The sequence below is a fragment of the Heteronotia binoei genome, chromosome 6, assembly GCF_032191835.1.
Source record: "Heteronotia binoei isolate CCM8104 ecotype False Entrance Well chromosome 6, APGP_CSIRO_Hbin_v1, whole genome shotgun sequence".
NCBI lineage: Eukaryota > Metazoa > Chordata > Lepidosauria > Squamata > Gekkonidae > Heteronotia > Heteronotia binoei.
Window position 1 is genome coordinate 9,122,253 of NC_083228.1, and position 18,335 is coordinate 9,140,587.

The 18,335-nt window shown below is 50.8% G+C and overlaps 1 non-coding gene across 1 annotated transcript; it reads left to right on the plus strand.

The window, feature by feature from the left end:
- The first annotated feature begins 17,799 nt into the window (after nt 1-17,799).
- On the plus strand, nt 17,800-17,866 carry TRNAP-AGG (transfer RNA proline (anticodon AGG)). Its single transcript has one exon. It is a non-coding gene; the product is annotated as a tRNA-Pro (tRNA).
- Nucleotides 17,867-18,335: the final 469 nt, after the last annotated feature.

Consider the following 18,335-nt stretch of genomic DNA (forward strand, 5'->3'; position numbering starts at 1 on the left):
ATCCCCGCGGCTCAGGGAAGGGAAAAGAGGACTGGGAAGCAGAAGAAAACCTAAGAAGACCGAGTGCCAGGCTAGGTCCCAGGAGATGTTGGTTCTCATTTCTGTCCAGTCATGAAGCCCACTTCCAGCCCAAAGAAAGACCAACTAGCCATCCCAATGTCCCTCAGCCAGCATCCATGGTAGGGTATAAAAGTTAAAACACTCCGTGAGAGCTTTAACTAATACATATATTGAAAGCAAAATTTTAAACCATAGTATTTCTCACATATTAATTTGGAATTATTTCACAGTCCATTTCCCAATATACCATGTTTTGCTTCGTTTGTGGGACTTCCTGAAGTCCAATGCACCAATGCAGGTGTGACTGCATTTCCCAAACCGGTGTGGCTACAACCGGACTGCTGCTTCCGTCCACTTTCAGAGAATCCTTCTTCAGGCAGCTCACTAAGGGATACAATTCCAATGTGGCACTGCTCTGCCTATCTCCAAGGATCAAGCACGGCCCCGCACTTCTAAGAACATAAGAGAAGCCATATTGGATCAAGCCAGTGGCCCATTCAGTCCAACACTCTGTGTCACATAAGAACATAAGAGAAGCCATGTTAGATCAGGCCAATGGCCCATTCAGTCCAACACTCTGTGTCACATAAGAACATAAGAGAAGCCATGTTGGGTCAGGCCAATGGTCCATCCAGTCCAACACTCTGTGTCACATAAGAACATATGAGAAGCCATATTGGATCAGGCCAGTGGCCCATTCAGTCCAACACTCTGTTTCACATAAGAGAAGCCATGTTGGATCAGGCCAATGGCCCATCCAGTCCAACACTCTGTGTCACATAAGAACATAAGAGAAGCCATGTTGGATCAGGCCAATGGCCCCTCCAGTCCAACACTCTGTGTCACATAAGAACATAAGAGAAGCCATATTGGATCAGGCCAGTCCAACACTCTGTGTCACATAAGAACATAAGAGAAGCCATGTTGGATCAGGCCAATGGCCCATCCAGTCCAACACTCTGTGTCACACAGTGACCAAAAAACCCCAAACAAAACCAAATGCCATCAGGAGGTTCAAAAGTGGGGCTAGAAGCCCTTCCACTTTGCCCCCCCCCCAAGCACCAAGAACACAGAGCATCACTGCCCCAGACAATTCCAACAATACGCTGTGGCTAATAGCCACTGATGGACCTCTGCTCCATATTTTTATCCAATCCCCTCTTGTCCTTAGCTTCTCTTGAAAGAAATGTTGGATTTACTGCCTCTGTGTAGCAACCTTGGATTTCCTTAGGGGCCTCCCACTGAAAGACCCTGCTTTGCTTCTGAGATCTGGCTAGTTTTGGCCACCCAAGCCAGGCCAAAAAAATTCTGCATTGTCAAGCCCCAGCCGAGTTACAGCAACGTCATAAGATTTCATAGCAAGCTCTGGCCCCACTGGTGGACCTCCTGAGGGTACCTGGGTTTTGGCCACTGTGTGACAAAGAATGCTTAGCTTCCACAATTTGACAGTGGTGGTTTCCCATTGCTTGCTTCTGCGTAATGACCCTGGACTTCCTTGTGGGTCTTCCGCTGAAATACCAACTGGGGTTAACCCTGCTTATCTTCTCAGGGGGTCAGTTTGGTGTAGTGGTTAAGTGTGCAGACTCTTATCTGGGAGAACCAGGTTTGGTTCCCCACTCCTCCACTTGCAGCTGCTGGAATGGCCTTGGGTCAGCCATAGCTCTGGCAGAGGTTGTCCTTGAAAGGGCAGCTGCTGGGAGAGCCCTCTCAGCCCCACCCACCACACAGGGTGTCTGTTGTGGGGGAGGAAGATAAAGGAGATTGTGAGCCGCTTTGAGACTCTTCGGAGTGGAGAGCGGGATATAAATCCAATACCATCTTCTTCTTCTGAGATCCAATGAGACCCAGCTAGCCTGGACCATCCAAACCAGGACAAGGCCCATCGATGTTCTGACAACTCTATAAGGTTTCATGGCAAGACCTGGCCCCACTGGTGGGCCTCCTGAGGGCACCTGGGTTTTGGCCACCGTGTGACAGAGAGTGCTGGACTGGATGGGCCATTGGCCTGATCCAACATGGCTTCTCTTATGTTCTTAAGAGCGCAAGCCCATGAGTGGCTCCTAGCCACAAGGCATAGATGGAACACCCTGTCTGGGACAGTGATGCTCTGTACTCTTGGTGCTTGGGGCGGGGGGGGGGGGGCAACACTGGGAGGATTTCTCAGTTCTGGCCCCGCTGATGGGCCTCCTGATAGCCCCTGGGTTTTGGCCACTGTGCGACAAAGAGTTACTGGGATGGGCCATTGGCCTGATCCGGCATGGTTTCTCTTCACCTTCTTATGAGACGTCCACAAGTGGTTCACCCCCGCCCGCCTCGTGGGGTGTGTGTGTGTCTCCAACCCCAGTCCTCACCAGGGCCCACCCCATCAACAGCCTTATCTGTGATCTCCCCTGAGCTATTCAGGCAAAGCCAGACCAAAGCTTAGGACAGGGGTGGCCAAACTGTGTCACTTGTGTGGCTCTTTCACACACAACGGGCGGATCTCAAATGTGTGGATCAGCCAGCATGGAGAAGGCAGTTCTCTCTTTAAATCACTTCCCCGAGCCAGTTGGTGGCTTGGCGAATGCATTTAAAGTTAAAGTTGCTTTCTTACCACCTCTCTCTTCTAATCTATTTTCCTTCCTTCCTTCCTTCCTTCCTTCCTTCCTTCCTTCCTTCCTTCCTTCCTTCCTTCCTTCCTTCCTTCCTTCCTTCCTTCCTTCCTTCCTTCCTTCCTTCCTTCCTTCCTCTGACGTTCACGTCTTGAGGCTCTCAAACATCTGACGTTTATTCGATGAGGCTCTTACCTGAAGCAAATTCTGCCCCCCCCCCCCCTGGCTTAGGCGGCCTCAGCTGCCCGCTGGGCGCGTGGCGCTGCCTTTCCCTCCTCTCTGCTCCAGCTGCCATTTCCTCCTTAAGTTGGAGGGCGAAACGGCTCGTCCATTGGCCGCCCGAGCCCGGCAAGCGCAGCTCGGCCGCCAGGGGGAAGCCGGCCCGGCCCAGCCCCTCTCAAGAGGCGAGCAGCAGCAGCCGCCGCCAGTAGTTCCCCGGCTGGACGAGCGCGCACCACCCCAGGCGGCCGCGGCAGGCGCCGCCGGCCTGGCTCCAGCGCAGCAAGCCCAGCGGCTGCAAGAAGAGGAGGAGGAGGAGGAGGACGGTCGCCGGAGCCAGCAGGGGACCCAACGCAGCCTCTTGGGCCGACGGCGCGGCGGAGGAGGGCGGCCCGGCTGTGGGGCGGCCCCCGCTGCGCTCCTCCCGTGCGCTCCCGAGAGCGCACGGCCGGCCAGGCGCGCCTTTGCTTCCCACCCCGACGACGGGCCTGGCGGTGCCACGCTGCAGTGCGAGCCGGGCGGGCTGAGCCGACGACGCGCCCCGGCTCTCTTCCTCCTCGCCGGGTGGCGTTTTCCGAGGGGGGGGGGGAGCTTTCCGGCTTCGCCTCGTGGCGCCCGGGCCGCCCCTTCGCACCAGCCGCGGAACCCGACGGGGGCGCACGACGCGCGCTTGGCCCGCTTGGACCTGTTGACCTGCCCGGCTGCGGACGGAGGGCGCGCGGGCCATGGGGTCGCCCTGACCGCAACGGCGTTGGAGGCCCCCCTCCCCAGTCATAGCCCCCTCCCCAAAGTCGCCTCCCCCCCCCCCTTCTCCGGCGCACGTGCGGAGGTGGTTTCCCGGGGCTTCTCCCTTTGGCAAAAGTTGGAGGAAAGGGGACAAAAATGGGATTACCGGACGGCGGGAAGCGGAAGATGGCGAAATGGGCTTTAAGTCTCTTTTTCTTGGGCCAAGGTGAGTAGAGCCGACGGGGGGGGGGGCGCGGCTGGGGGGGGGCACGATTCAGCCGGAGCTTCGAGCAGGGGAGGGCATCGAACCCAGCCCTTGAAGGGGGGCAGGGGCGTGGGCAGGATTTTAAAAGCGAGGGGGCATTTTTAAAAAGTCGGGGGGGGGGGGCGCACCCTTTCCCATCTACCACTTGCCACTTCTCATAAGCTGCCTTCTGTCCAAAAAAATAAAGGAGGGGAGCAGGCTGTACCCCAGAGAGCCCCCCGGAAGTCAGGGGGAAGTGCCCCCCATAGTCCCCCCCAGTGGCTGCGGGCCTGGCGGGCGCTTTCTATTAAAGCTGCGTCGGTTTGGGTGGACTCAGCTGCCCCCCACCCTCCGATATACGCTGGAGGCGTCCCGCGCAGCACCTGCTTAAAGTAATCCCATTGCAGTCCGTGGAGATGTCGCGGCCCCCGCGCCTGATCATAACGCCCTGAGGGTGCCGGTTGCAGCGCGGTCCTCAACAAAGTTGCGCCGGTCGAAGGCTGTGGAAACGAAGGGGCTTCAGACTGCGTAGGATTGCGCCCTGAATCGTTTACTCCGTCGTCGAAGAGAGTGGAACTTGTGAGTGGGCACGTGTAGGGCTTGGCCGCGTGGAGTCTGCATGCGCGGGTAGGGGTTGTAAGGGTTGCCAAGTTCCAGGCGGGACCGGGGGATGCCCCGGAATGAAAGCTCCTCTCCAGCCTACAAAGATCAGTTCCCCTGGAGAAAAGGGATGTTTTGGAGGGAGGCCTCTGGGCCATTGTACCCCAGCCATGGTCCCAAGCCTCCCCAGGCTCCATCCCCAAATCTCCAGAAATTTCCCAACTTGGATCTGGCAACCTTACCCCCCCTCACCCCCTGCTGGTGGCCATGAAAGACATGGCAACAAACCTTGCTTGCTTGGGAGAAAAGCCCCATTGAACATATGAACATATGAAGCTGCCTTATACTGAATCAGACCCTTGGTCCATCAGAGTCAGTCTTGTCTACTCAGACTGGCAGCGGCTCTCCAGGGTCTCAAGCTGAGGTTTTTCACACCTATTTGCCTGGACCGTTTTCAGTTGGAGATGCCGGGGACTGAACCTGGGACCTTCTGCTTCCCAAGCAGATGCTCTACCACTGAGCCACCGTCCCTCCCCAATTGAAATAAGTGGCATCGCTTTGGGATAAACATAGTTAGAATTAGGCTGGGTGGGTTCCCCCCCGTGCAGCTTCCTTCTGAGTAAACCGTGCAGTAAGCTTGCAGCGTTCATGGGATTGGATCGGGTCTCTGTGTGTCGGCTCTGAAGGCCCCTCCTAGCTCTGAAAATTTCTGTAACTTTTTGTCAGTGGGGCAGAATTGATTTGCTCTCTTGGAGCAAACTTGGAGGGTGGCGCTGGTCCCTGGGGGATGCAGCTAGAGGGTGTTCCATCCGCACCCCAGGTTCTCAGAGCTCTCTTTTTCTCTCCCTCCCATCATCAAATTAAATTGGCTTCAGGTTGATAAATGGGAAAGGGGGTGGGGGGGTGGAAAGAAGCCACGAGATGAAAAGTTATTGGCTGGCTCTAGCAGCTGATGCCTCCCGCAGCTGGTTAGTTTCTAAGGCAAACAGAGGGGGAAAAAATCCCATTATCTTTTCTCCTCCATCTGGCCCTGTTTGCCAAAGCCCTTCTGATGTTGACGGGAATAAATCAAAGTTGGGTGTTTGGTGGAAGAAACTTGTTTGCAGCCTTTGCGGGGGGGGGGGGGGCAGGAGATTCATTTAAATCATTAAAAACACCCCCCCTCCTCCAGTGAGACAAAGAACACCTTTTCCCAGACAGAGTCCGCTGGCTGGTTTGAGAGGTGGATGCGTTTGGCCATTGTGTGATTTCCAGCGTTTGTTTTCGTTTAATGCTGTGCATGGATTTATCGTTCAAAATCATTCAAAGACGGTCGGTTTGGGGAATGATAAAGCCGAGACTTTGGCTGCCTTGTTTGGGGTGTGGATTGAGGTTCCGGAACCTTTTCCTCAATGAAGTTCTTAAGACTCAGTCCTTGCTGTATTTCAAGTCTTTGGGCAGTGAGATTTTACCTGCGCTTTGTTCGTCGCTCTCAGTCCATGCTCTGCGCCTCCTCTGTGGTACTTTCTAAAGTGTTCGGAAGATGTGACGAGGATAAAATGGACAGAAATACAAAAATTAGAAGCCCGCGTTGTCCGTGGCTCCAGATTTAATTCAGTGCATTCAGCAATACGCTTTGTAGATGTCTCACACTGCTTTTAATTTTTCATTATGCAGGTCCAAGGGGTTAGGTCACTGCCCCAAAGTATTTACAGTGCTCGTTTTAACAGCAGAGAAAGGCATTGAGGGAGAAGAGAGAAAGACAACATAACACAATGCAGTTGAACAAAGCAGGAGTCAAGGGCATCTTTACGACCAAGTTTTATTCAGAATGTAAGCTTTCTTGCGCTAGAAACACACTTCTTCAGACTATATCTGATCCCCTTGTCTGAAGAAGTGTGTCTTTAGCACACGAAAGCTTATGCCTTGAATAAAACTTGGTTGAACTTAAAGGGGTCAGGTGGACTCCTTCAGACCAACCCGGGTGCCCACCTGGATCTATAACACGATGCAGTTTAAAACATGATGTCCCTCCCCCAGCACAGGCGAACTTCTAGAATTACAAACTTCCGTAGTTTGAAAAAAGCAATTTCATATTTTAAAATACTGAGTGAGGTTTGCCTTCGTTAATTTCAAAGGAATTGAATAGTGTGCGTATTAATCCCGAATCTGAAGACGCACCCTTTTAATTCTTTGCAAAGCTGCGTTATGTTTGTATAAAAATTCCCTTCTGTCTTCCCAGAATCTATTTTTCAGCTCAGCAAGACACTTCTAAAACAGAGTCCTCCCCTTTTAAATCTCAAACATTTAGGGAACTGCGACCCTGCGTGTGAGAATCAGCCCCGTTGAACTTGGGAGCACTTGCTGCAGAATAAACATGGATCCAGTTGTTAGCAGCATATCGTGCTTGGTTTTCCACCATAGGGAATTTAATTTTTTTAGCTAACACAGTGGGAATTCTAGATTAAAAAGCAGGATGTCCAGGAAAGGTGCCCTTTCCTGTGGAAGACCTTGTCGAATGCACAAGAGTTGCATAAGAACACCTGTGTCCCTTCACTCTGCTTGGCTTGCTCAGGAGAACGGAATAAAAGTCCAGCGGTGCCTTCAGGGATGAACCGCCTTTGTTCCAGCCGGAGTTTTTGTGAGTGAGAGCCCCTTTCTTCCGTCTTTTAAGGTGTCTCTGGAGGTCAGTGTTATTTTGGAACTGTAGGCAAACATGACTGACTCTCTGGATTGGACTGCGCCTTCTGAAGCGTTCACATTCAGGCTTTTGCTAGTCTTGAACTATCACCTGGTGAAGTAGGAGCCCAGGAGCACCTTTAAGACCAACAAAGTTTTATTTAAATGCAAGTGTTTGTGTGCATGCAGACTTCTTCAGATGAGGAATGAGGTACAGTGAGCAGAGCTACATATATCTGGTGGGCAGCTATATGTGTATGTAGCTATACGCACATGAAAGCTGACATTCTGAAGAAAACTTTGTTGGTCTTAAAGGTGCCACTGGATTCCTCCTTCGTTCCATTGCTTCAGACCACCACGGCTGCCCACACGGATCTGTCATCTGGTGAGCGCTAGCAGACATAGCTCAGCGTCTTCTGCCTTCTTCTTCGAAATTGCTTGGGTCTTGCGCATTACAGGCCCGGGGTTGGTGGAGAACGCCTTTGAATATTTCATTAACCCCGTCCTTCCCAACGCAGTATCTTGTCCTCAGTTTCTTAAGTCAACTTTTCTTGTGGAAATTAAGTGGCCAATTTCCAACTGTGCCACCTCTCTCCAGTATTGCTATTTTTCCTGCATTGTGCAGGGGGTTGGGCTAGATGACCCTGGAGGTCCCTTCCCTGTGGTTTGCTGCACTGTGATGAAAGTTAGAGTTGAGATTCGAACTGGGTGGCCTGTCTCCACTTTTGCCTTTCGGAAGATTTAAAGGCAAACAGTGTCAGAAAAGTGAGAAATGGTTTCCACCAATTTCTGCCTCCCGTTGCAGACCCCAGCTTGACCCTTTTGCTATTTTTCCGGGCCCCTGATCCCCCTGGGACAAAGTTTTGGGTGAGGAGTAAGACCCCATCTGTCTTTGGGTTGTTTGATATAGATCGTATCCTGAATGGCTTCTTTGGCCCCCTGTCCACCCCATCTTTCTTATGGGACTCTTCATGCTTGGACATAGTGTGGAGGGGCTGTGGCGTAGTGGTAGAGCCTCTGCAGAAAGTCCCAGGTTCAACCCCCCCCTCCCCCTGCAGCTCCAGTCTATAGACCAATCAGGTGGTAGATGATGTGAAAGATCTCTACCAGAGATCCTGGAAGAGCCACTGCCAATCTGAGTAGACAGTGCTGACCCTGATGGTGTCGGAGCGGGAGTAGCAGAGTGAGGGAGATGACTTGCCCGACACAGGGCTTCAGGAAAGAAAATCAGGCCGACACGTGCAACTAGTGCCAAAAGGTGTATTAACATATATACACGACAAGTGCTCTCTTGTGCAGTCTATACAATATCACCTCCACGGACAAAGTGCTTCGCCTAACCACCATCTCACAGGGAGAGACCTGTGTGATGCACACACAGATCATATATAGTCCAAGCAGCCAATCCTGGCCGTGCTGACTCAGCAGATTGCATCACTTGGCTTCTGCCGGCTCAAGCCGGTCTGCTGATCAGGTCACTGTGACCTAGCCTGGTAGCTAGATCACCAGCTGTCATACTGTAGCTGTCAGACTGGGTTTATGTAGATTCTTGCTCCAACACACCTCCTAATCTATTTAAACCCAGTGCACCAAAACACTTTACACAGTTTACATACATGTCCACCAGCAACATTACAGTTCATATTTACGTAGCTCGGAACCCTTTCCGGAATTCGTTCAGGAACTCATCATGATTGTAAAACACATCATCGTGTTCCTGTTCAGCCAGCTCTTTCAGACGCTTGGCTTCAGCCTCCTTCTCCCTTGCCTCGCACTCTGCCACCCAGGCTTTCCATTTCTTAGCCTTTTCTTTTAACATTTCCTCAAATCCGGGTGGGTCTGGATTGACAGTCAGAGTGACATAGGGACACTTGTACCTAGCGGGACGTTGGCCTTTGGTGGACCTGGCAGACACCCGTGGCCCTGTGCTTGGACCAGCTTTGTCTTCTTCGGGTTGCTCTGTTCCCACCTCCTGGGCTGGTTGCTCTGCCCCTGTAATTGGGTGTTGAACCTCCTGACTCTCACACTTTACCTCCAGTTCCTGCATTTGAGGCTCTGCCTCCTGACTCTGCTCGTCAGGCTCTGTGCCAGCATTCGGCTCACCTTCTCCAGCCCCACTGGGTGCCACCTCCTGGGCTGGAGTTCTGGGCTGCGCTCCAACATCGTTATCGCTACTTGGCAGCAGGACAAATTGTTTCTGCAAGGAGTGCAACCTTGGCCAGCTGCTTTCTTCATTGAACTGGGCACTCTTACTAAGTGTTATCTTGCTTTTGCTATTGCAGAAACGATAACACCTGGCCCTTGGCTTGTAGCCCAGAAAAATTAGGCTCTCTGCCCGGACATCCCCCTCCCCGCTACTCGTGGAGTGGATGCCAACCCGAGCCCGTGACCCAAAGACTTTTAAAGAACTCAAATCTGGGGTCTTGTTCAACAGTAACCTGTAAGGCACATTTTTCACAGTATTACACCAAACCCTATTTTGCAAAAAAACAGCTGCATGTATGGTTTCTGCCCAATAGGTCATTGGCAGTTGTGCATCCTCTAACATGCAATACATCACATTCTGCAATACAGCCCCATGCCCATTTTCTCGGGGCGTTGCCGGGTTCGTCAGACGGTGGGCGATGCCCTTGTTCTCCAGCCAACGTTTCATCTGGTTAGATAAGAATTCCCCCCCTCTGTCGGTTTGTACAGCCAGGAGATTAACCCCTAATTGTCTCTCCACTGCTTTGACCCACTTGGTGAATGTCTTATACACCTCAGACTTATGCACCATGGTGAAAACCCACGCGTACCTCGTGTGGTCGTCGGTGGCCACCAAGCAGTATCTCCTCCCCGACAGACTCTTTGGCAATGGGCCAATAACGTCTAAATGGACTAGTTCCAGGGCTCGTGTGCTTTCCCTTGAGCTTTCTTTAGCAACAGCACACGCCTTGCTTTTGGTCTTCATGCAGACCTGGCAATCCAAGTAACATTTGCAAGGATTTACTTTCAAACTAGGCACAAGCTCCAGGGTTTTCTTTAACGCCCTAAATCCGCAGTGCCCAAGTCTCCTATGGAGCAAATGTATACAATTATTGTGCACAGGCTCATTCGACACCTGAGCCACCTGGGCACAATCACTCTGGACCACATACAGTTTACCTTCCCTCTTTCCTGTCACAAGCAACTTTCCCCCACCTCCCAGGATTTTGCAGCAGGTTTTCTCAAATCTCACCTGGTATCCCTGGTCAAACAGTGTGCTAACACTCAACAGGTTAGACTGCAGTGAGGGTACATACAACACATTTTGCAACATACATTTCAGTGCAGGAAATTCCACATTGCCTGAGCAAACAGAATTGGCAGTGGTCCCATCAGCCAATCTCACATACTTATGCTCAGGACTGTCAATGTTTTTCAACAACTCCTTCTCGCAGCAGAGATGGCTCGTTGCCCCGGAGTCTAAAATCCAAGCAGACCCTGTGCTCTCTACTGCAGACGTGACCAGCCGGGTTGCTTCCTCACACGGGCTGGCGGTCCTCCGCTCTCGCCGCACACGCCCCCGCCTCTTCTCCCTCTCAGGGCAAGCTCGGAGCAGGTGCTGCGACGACCCGCATCCATAGCAGCGACGGACTGCAAACGCAGTCGGCTCCACTTCCTCCACCTTCGGACGCCTGCCAGCAGCAAAAGCTGGCTCATTCTTGGCTGTCTTCCCGGACACACCGATAACAGCACGCTGCCCGGCCGACACCCCCGGACAGCTCACGGCCGCAATTCTCTCTTGGAAGTCAAGCAGGTGGGCACAGACGTATTCCATGGTCAGGGTCGCTACGTCCACCGTCTCCAGAGAAGTTATCAGGGGAGTGTACTCAGGTGGCAACGACGACAGCAAAATGTACACTCTGTCGTCTGGAGCTACAGTCTTGCCTCTTGCCTCCAGCTCAACGAAACAGTCCGTTAGCCGTTTGATGTGATCTTTCACACACCCTCCAGCCGGCATAACGGTGCGGAACATCCTCCTTGTCAAGGCCATGAGGGAACCAGCAGTGGTGCTAACATGCACCGCACTCAACGCGTCCCAGGCAGCCTTGGGAGTGTCCTTCCCTCGCACATAAACCAGCTGGTCATCTCCTATAGACAGCACTATGTTGGCCAGTGCCTTATCCGATAACACAGTCTCGGCAGGAGATAAGTCAGCAGGGGGGTTACTCACGAACAGCCATTGCCCTTCACGCTTGAGGTAGTGTTGCATTCTCAGGCTCCACACCGCGTAGTTGGCTGAGGTGAGCTTCTCAACGGCTACTCCAAGCTGTTGCTGAGCCATCGTGCCGACTCCTCCTCACAGCTGGCTGCCGACGTCCCTCTGGCTCTCAAACAGAGAACGGTGGTGCTTCTGTGTCCTTCACCGGCGTTCCTCGCCTCCGGCTCTTTCCAACCTCACAGTCAGCTCAACTCTCAACTCTCTCCTCCGCGCAGCGGAAGCGTGCTGGGCCCATAACCCTGTCGGAGCGGGAGTAGCAGAGTGAGGGAGATGACTTGCCCGACACAGGGCTTCAGGAAAGAAAATCAGGCCGACACGTGCAACTAGTGCCAAAAGGTGTATTAACATATATACACGACAAGTGCTCTCTTGTGCAGTCTATACAATATCACCTCCACGGACAAAGTGCTTCGCCTAACCACCATCTCACAGGGAGAGACCTGTGTGATGCACACACAGATCATATATAGTCCAAGCAGCCAATCCTGGCCGTGCTGACTCAGCAGATTGCATCACTTGGCTTCTGCCGGCTCAAGCCGGTCTGCTGATCAGGTCACTGTGACCTAGCCTGGTAGCTAGATCACCAGCTGTCATACTGTAGCTGTCAGACTGGGTTTATGTAGATTCTTGCTCCAACAGATGGACCAAGAGGATTGATTCAGTGCAAGCTTGACATGACAGCCGCCCTGAGCCTGCTTCGGCGGGGAGGGCGGGATATAAATTAAAAATTATTATTATTGACCCCCTGGAATTTGCACAGCAGAATCTGTTCTTACAGTCTAAGGCAGGGGTCCTCAAACTTTTTAAATAGGGGGCCAGTTCACTGTCCCTCAGACTGTTGGAGGGCCGGACTGCCGTTACTGTACAAGGCCGCGGGCCGTCAGTTCTCCGTCTTCTGCATCTCTCTCCCTTCCCCACACCACACACCCCGGCCTGGGAACTCACCTCACCTCGGTATCACCTCACACTCTGTCTCCGCCGCCTCAGCCCAGTGCTGGAAGTGTGCGTTGCTAACGCAAGTTTAGGTCGAACGTCACTTCCGGTCTGATTTTGCCATAACCCGGTGGGCCGCATAAATGTCCTCAGCGGGCCACATCTGGCCCACGGGCCGTAGTTTGAGGACCCCTGGTCTAAGGCTAGCATGTGTTTATATGTGTGGGTTTTTTTAAAAAAACAACAACACCTAAGCCGTTGGAGGTGAATCTCCTTAGGCTTCCTCGGGAGGCGGTGGGCTCTCCTTCCTTGGAGGTTTTTTAAACAGAGGCTAGATGGCCACCTGACAGCGATGAGGATCTTGTGAATTTAGGGGGAGGGATTTGTGGGTTTCCTGCATTGGGCAGGGGGTTGGGCTAGATGACCCTGGAGGTCCCTTCCGACTCTGTGATTCTTTGATTCCAAAACCCTTTCTTGGGTCACCTCAGATGGCTGGAGCAACTGAAGCAGGGCTTCAGAGGATGGCCAGAGCGATTGAGTAGGTTCTTGTGGGAGAATTAGGTATTATATCTGCCACAGACGCAGGGTTGCCACTTTCTGGAAAGTCAGGGAAATGGAAATTGGTCTGAAGTCAGGGAAAGTCAGGGAAATGGTGATTACAATACATTCAAGCAGTGGAGTTTTGACCTGCTGCTGCAAGAGCCTGATCTGTTCTTGTCGCAACTGGAATAGAAAAGTAGCAGGATACAAGCAAAACTTAATGATGCCCTTTCCCAGCTTCACCACCAGCAACCAGCCCAACGTTTGTTGCGCTCTCTCCCTGCATGATTTCCCAGGTCTGCCTGTAGCATTTGCAAAGCATGTGATATGGTTTGTTTCAATGAAGCGCTACACGTTAGACATTGACAGCAAGGCTAGTTTAAACATTTAGCAAAATACAAACTTTAAACGACTGACTGTTTTCATCCCTACCTGCTAGTGCTGCATTTAACTTACACATAAAGATCAGCATGTTTTTGAGTCGTGCTTGTGTATGGAATGGACGTTTTGTCTCCTGCTAAACCCAGCGCAGAGTTGCAAATCAGTTTTGCTGTTGTTGGATTTCACAGACGACTAGCACTTTCTGTTCTGCACCATGCAAAGTAAATTTTGCAAATGTGATTGCTTGTTCCTGCTGGAGTTTACAGAGTACCAGCTCTCTCCCCCTCTCTCCTGACATCTCCCGTGCATAAAGGTTGCAAGTGAGGGTTGTCTGCTTCTCTAGATTGCAGAAACTCCACCTCCTTTCTGACCTGCTTATTACACTTTCTGGAATCAGAAAGTGAAAGTGAAACTTTCCCAGCTTTGGAAAGTCCCTGCTTGCTAGCCTGCAGAGTTTGCTTGAATGTAAGTTTATATCTTGGTGTAATCATTGCTGCACTTGCAAAACAAATGCTGCTGCCGTTAATGTTGAAAGAGGCTGATGTTAAATCTCTTGCTTTGACAAATATTTTTGCAGCTGAGACTTGGGCCGTTGTAGAGTGGAACATTTCATTAAGCCTTGCATTGATGCAACATGACCTATTCGTTTTTTAAAACTCGTGGTTATATTTGAATGGTGGTCATGTCTTAACGTTTTGTTTTGACATCGTAGGCTTTCTGACTACTACTTCAAACAGCGACCGGGGGTGGGGGGAGAGGTGCTCAGAGGAATCAGTATCCCACCATTCAAAAAATTTCCAACACATACAAAAACTAGCATGCCAGAGGGGGGAGTCCTAGTGTAGTCTTTACACGGAGAACTAGCTTTCTAAATGCAGGGATACGGCTTCAGGTGGGTTGCCATGCCGGTCTGAAGCAGCAGAACAACGTTTGAGTCCAGTGGAACCTTTAAGACCAACAAAGTTTAATTCTGGAGGTCAGCTTTTGTGTGCACGCGCGCTTCATCAGATAGGTAGTCCAGGTCTTCCACCTCAAATTGGAACTTACAATCCGTAGCTGTTCCAGGGACGCCAGTCGAGCTGTTGAGTTGCTGTTATGGAGATTGTGTTAGTTTGAATAGGAATACATTTTTGCAAAACTAGTTCGGATTTTTCAGGCTGGTTGAATGTCTGGTTGGCAAAAGGACTGTTCAGGGACGGCCAAACTTGCTTAACGTAAGAGCCACATAGAATAAGTGGCAGATGTTTGAGAGCTGCAAGACATGAATGTCGGGTGTTTGAGAGGAGGGAGGGAGGAAGGAAGGGAAATAGATTGGGGGGAAAGAGAGAGGTGGAAAGAAAGCAACTTTAACTTTAAATGCATTCTCCAAGCCACCAGCTGTCTTGGTTTGGAGAAATGATTTAAAGAGGTAAATGCCTTCTTCAAGCCAGCCAAGGGGGTGATAAGGGCTTTGAGAGCTACATGTGGCTCCTGAGCCACAGTTTGGCCACCCTCGGGCTGGTTAGAAAAGAAACCCACAGGCTACTGCTTTTGGAAGCTGGAATGAAAGTGCAAAAAGTTCTGACTTCCCCTGGGGTAAATGGCAAGCACTTGCCTTGGGAATTGCACTGGGTGAATATCTTCCAGGCAAGCAATGGGTGAATATCTTCCAGGCACTAAAATTCTGTCTCAGTGTTCATAAAGGGAGGGGGTGTTTCCTTGTGCAACTTCTGACCTGTATCTTTCATCGGCCCTCTATCCGATGCTTGGGGTGTGAAAGGGTTGCAGTATGGAGTTTCTCCACAGTTTCACAGCTGTTTGTGGTAGAACAAGGCCGCAAGTATTGTAATGTGCAGCTTCGATACTTTTTTAAGCAGCCTCAGCAAAAGAAAATGTGTAGCGTGAGAAGGTTTGGACAGGTGGTTTGCTAAACAGGGAGATGAAGACCCAGAAGAAGAAGAAAATACTCGATGCTGTTTTGTACAGCGCTGGTCATGTGACCAGTCAAAAGGATTTATTGACCCGTCGCATGGTGGCTGGTGTCCTAGCTTTTCTGCTCATCAAACTTTGATGCTTTATTCCATTTTAAGGAGCCTTCCTGCAACGGGAGTGACTCTTCATCTTGCTGTCATCTGAGGAAGTTGTCTTCAGCTGGAAGAACGCTTCCAACTCTGTTGAGCTGAGCGGTGCGATAGAAGAAGACTGTGGACTGCAGATTTCTACCCCGCCCTTCTCTCTGAGTCAGAGACTCAGGGCAGCTTACAATCTCCTATATCTTCTCCCCCCACAACAGACACTCTGTGAGGTGGGTGAGGCTGAGAGGGCTCTCACAGCAGCTGCTCTTTCAAGGACAACTCCTGCGAGAGCTGTGGCTGACCCAGGGCCATTCCAGCAGTTGCAAGTGGAGTAGTGGGGAATCAAACCCGGTTCTCTCAGTTAAGAGTCTGCGCACTTAACCACTACACCAAACTGGCCACACATGACAAGCTGTTATGTGTAGGCCCAGGGCTTTTTTTGTAGCAGGAACTCCTTTGCATATTAGGCCACACACCCCTGATGTAGCCAATCCTCCTGGAGCTTGCAGTATGCCCTGTAAGAAGAGTCCTGTAAGCTCCTGGAGGATTGGCTACATCAGGGGGGGGTGTAGCCTAATATGCAAAGGAGTTCATGCTACAAAAAAAAAAAGCCCTGTGTCGGTATATAACTTGTTACATCTTAGTACACATTAGACACAGAAAAGTGTGTGATTGCACTATGGTGCCCCCTCGCTATAAACCAGGGGTGTCGAACTTATTTGTTATGGGGGCTGGATCTGACATAAATGAGACCTTACTGGCCGGGATGTGTGTGTACCTATTTAAGATTAGGTAGCAGAGATATAAGCTTTATAAAGGATACAAACGCAATTAAAGATTTTTTTTTTTAAAAAAAACCCCTTAAAATAAAACATGCTTCAAACATTAGCACTCGTTGGTCTTAAAGGTGCTTTATTTCTATCTCTCCCACGTGATCCAGGGAACTAGGCAAAGGAAGCTCTGGCTCTTTCCTCCTTTCCCCAGGGGGCCAAGAGAGGAAGGAGCTTCAGCCAATAGAAGGAAGAGAGGCTTGGCTCAGTAGCTCTGCTGTGCGATTGAGAGAGCCTGGCAAAGCAGGCTGCCCCTCCCCCCTTCCTCCCCAAGTGAGGCACCTCAGCCAATAGAGAAAATAGAGGTTTTGGTCTGCAGCTCCTGTGCCATTGAACAAACCTTTGAAAGCAAGCTGTGAGGCAGAAGGAAGCAAGAGCAAGAGAAGGAAGCGGACGACAGCCGGTTGCTCGGGGGGCTGAGAGGAGCCCTCAGAGAGCCTGATTTGGCCCCTGGGCTGCATGTTTGATACCACTGCTTTAAACTGAGAATGCCTCCAAGTCGCAGCTGCCTTAATAGCAACCCTGCAGGGGTTGTCAAGGCAAAGACGTTCAGAGGTAGTTTGCCATTGCCTTCCTCTGAATAGCAACCCTCGACCATCAAGTTACTAACTGGGCCAACCTTCCCTAGCTTCCAAGATCTGAAGGGACCAGGCTAGCCTCGGAAATCCCGGTCAGGGCTGGCTCAGTTTGGGGAACAGTTGTTTATGCAAATTTTTCTTTGCTTGGACCTGCTGTGAAGGAAACCAGAACAAAATGGCACAGGGTGGAAGAAAATCAGCGAAAGGGTTGTGCATCCCCTAATGGTGTGCCGGTAGATCTTATTTCTGTGGGGACTCCGCACACGTACGGTTGTTTGCGACAGAATCACGGGATTGGAAGCCACATTTTTGCCTTGTAGTGGATCTGACTTGGATGGCTCAGGTTAGACTGGTCTTGTCATATCTCAGAAGCTAAGCAGAGTGAGAACCAGAGTGAAGCCTCTCTTCCTTCTATTGGCTGAAGCTCAGCTAAGCAGAGAAGCTAAGCAGAGGGAGAACCAGTTTGGTGTAGTGGTTAAGTGGACGGACTCTTATCTGGGAGAACCAGGTTTGATTCCCCACTCCTCCACTTGCAGCTGCTGGAATGGCCTTGGATCAGTCATAGCTCTCACAGAGCTGTCCTTGAAAAGGCAGCTTCTGGGAGAGCTCTTTCAACCCCACCCACCTCACAGGATGTCAAAAGAGATTGTGAGCCACTCTGAGGCTCCGATTCAGAGAGAAGGGCAGGGTATAAATCTACGGTCTTCTTCAAAGAAGTAGGCATTGGCAAACCACCAACATCTCTTTTCTTGAAAACCCTTGGAAGTTCTGTTAAATGGGTAAAAAAACAAAATCAGCCTCCAGAACGTAGAGCAGCTGCTTCATGTTATAGGTAGTCTTGAAGACAGTTTTTCTTACAAAAGTTATTTCCTGTAGTAGGTGTTAATGGTACCCGTTGGCAGTAACGCAAAACAAAGTGTTCGCAAATCGCATCCAAGACTTCTTTCATAGAATGAGTGTGCGAGAGAGAAAGAAATAGCTTTTGTCTGGAATTATTCCCGTGGGAAAAATGGGATATGAGTGATTATTGTTTTGTACTGGTTAGATCCAACATGGTTGAATTTATTTTTCTGGGTCATACCGTACTTATAACACAATGGTGTCCCCCCGCCACTGATGGCTGAATCATACAGGGGAGGGACGGTGGCTCAGTGGTAGAGCATCTGCTTAGGAAGCAGAAGGTCCCAGGTTCAATCCCTGGCATCTCCAAAAAAGGGTCCAGGCAAATAGGTGTGAAAAACCTCAGCTTGAGACCCTGGAGAGCCGCTGCCAGTCTGAGAAGACAATACTGACTTTGATGGACCAAAGGTCTGATTCAGTATAAGGCAGCTTCATATGTTCATATGTTCATACAACAAGTTCTGGTCTAAGAACAATGTATTTGGATCATCAGATCTTGGAAGCTAAGTGGAATCCTGGTTAGTACTTGGATGAGAGGCAGCAAAGGATGGGCACGAACCAGGAAAACCTCCATTCGCAAATTTCCACGAACTTTTCGATTTACTGAACTGATTTAGGTTTGTGAGGTTTGTTCCAGGGGGGGCGGATTTTTAAATGCCTCCCCTTCCCTCTCTAATACATGCTGCGGCGGCATGCCTCCTGGAGCGAAGGGATTTAAAGAGGCCTGCAAACCACTGCAAATAACCATGGCAGTTCGCGAGCGGTTCACAAGCAGCAC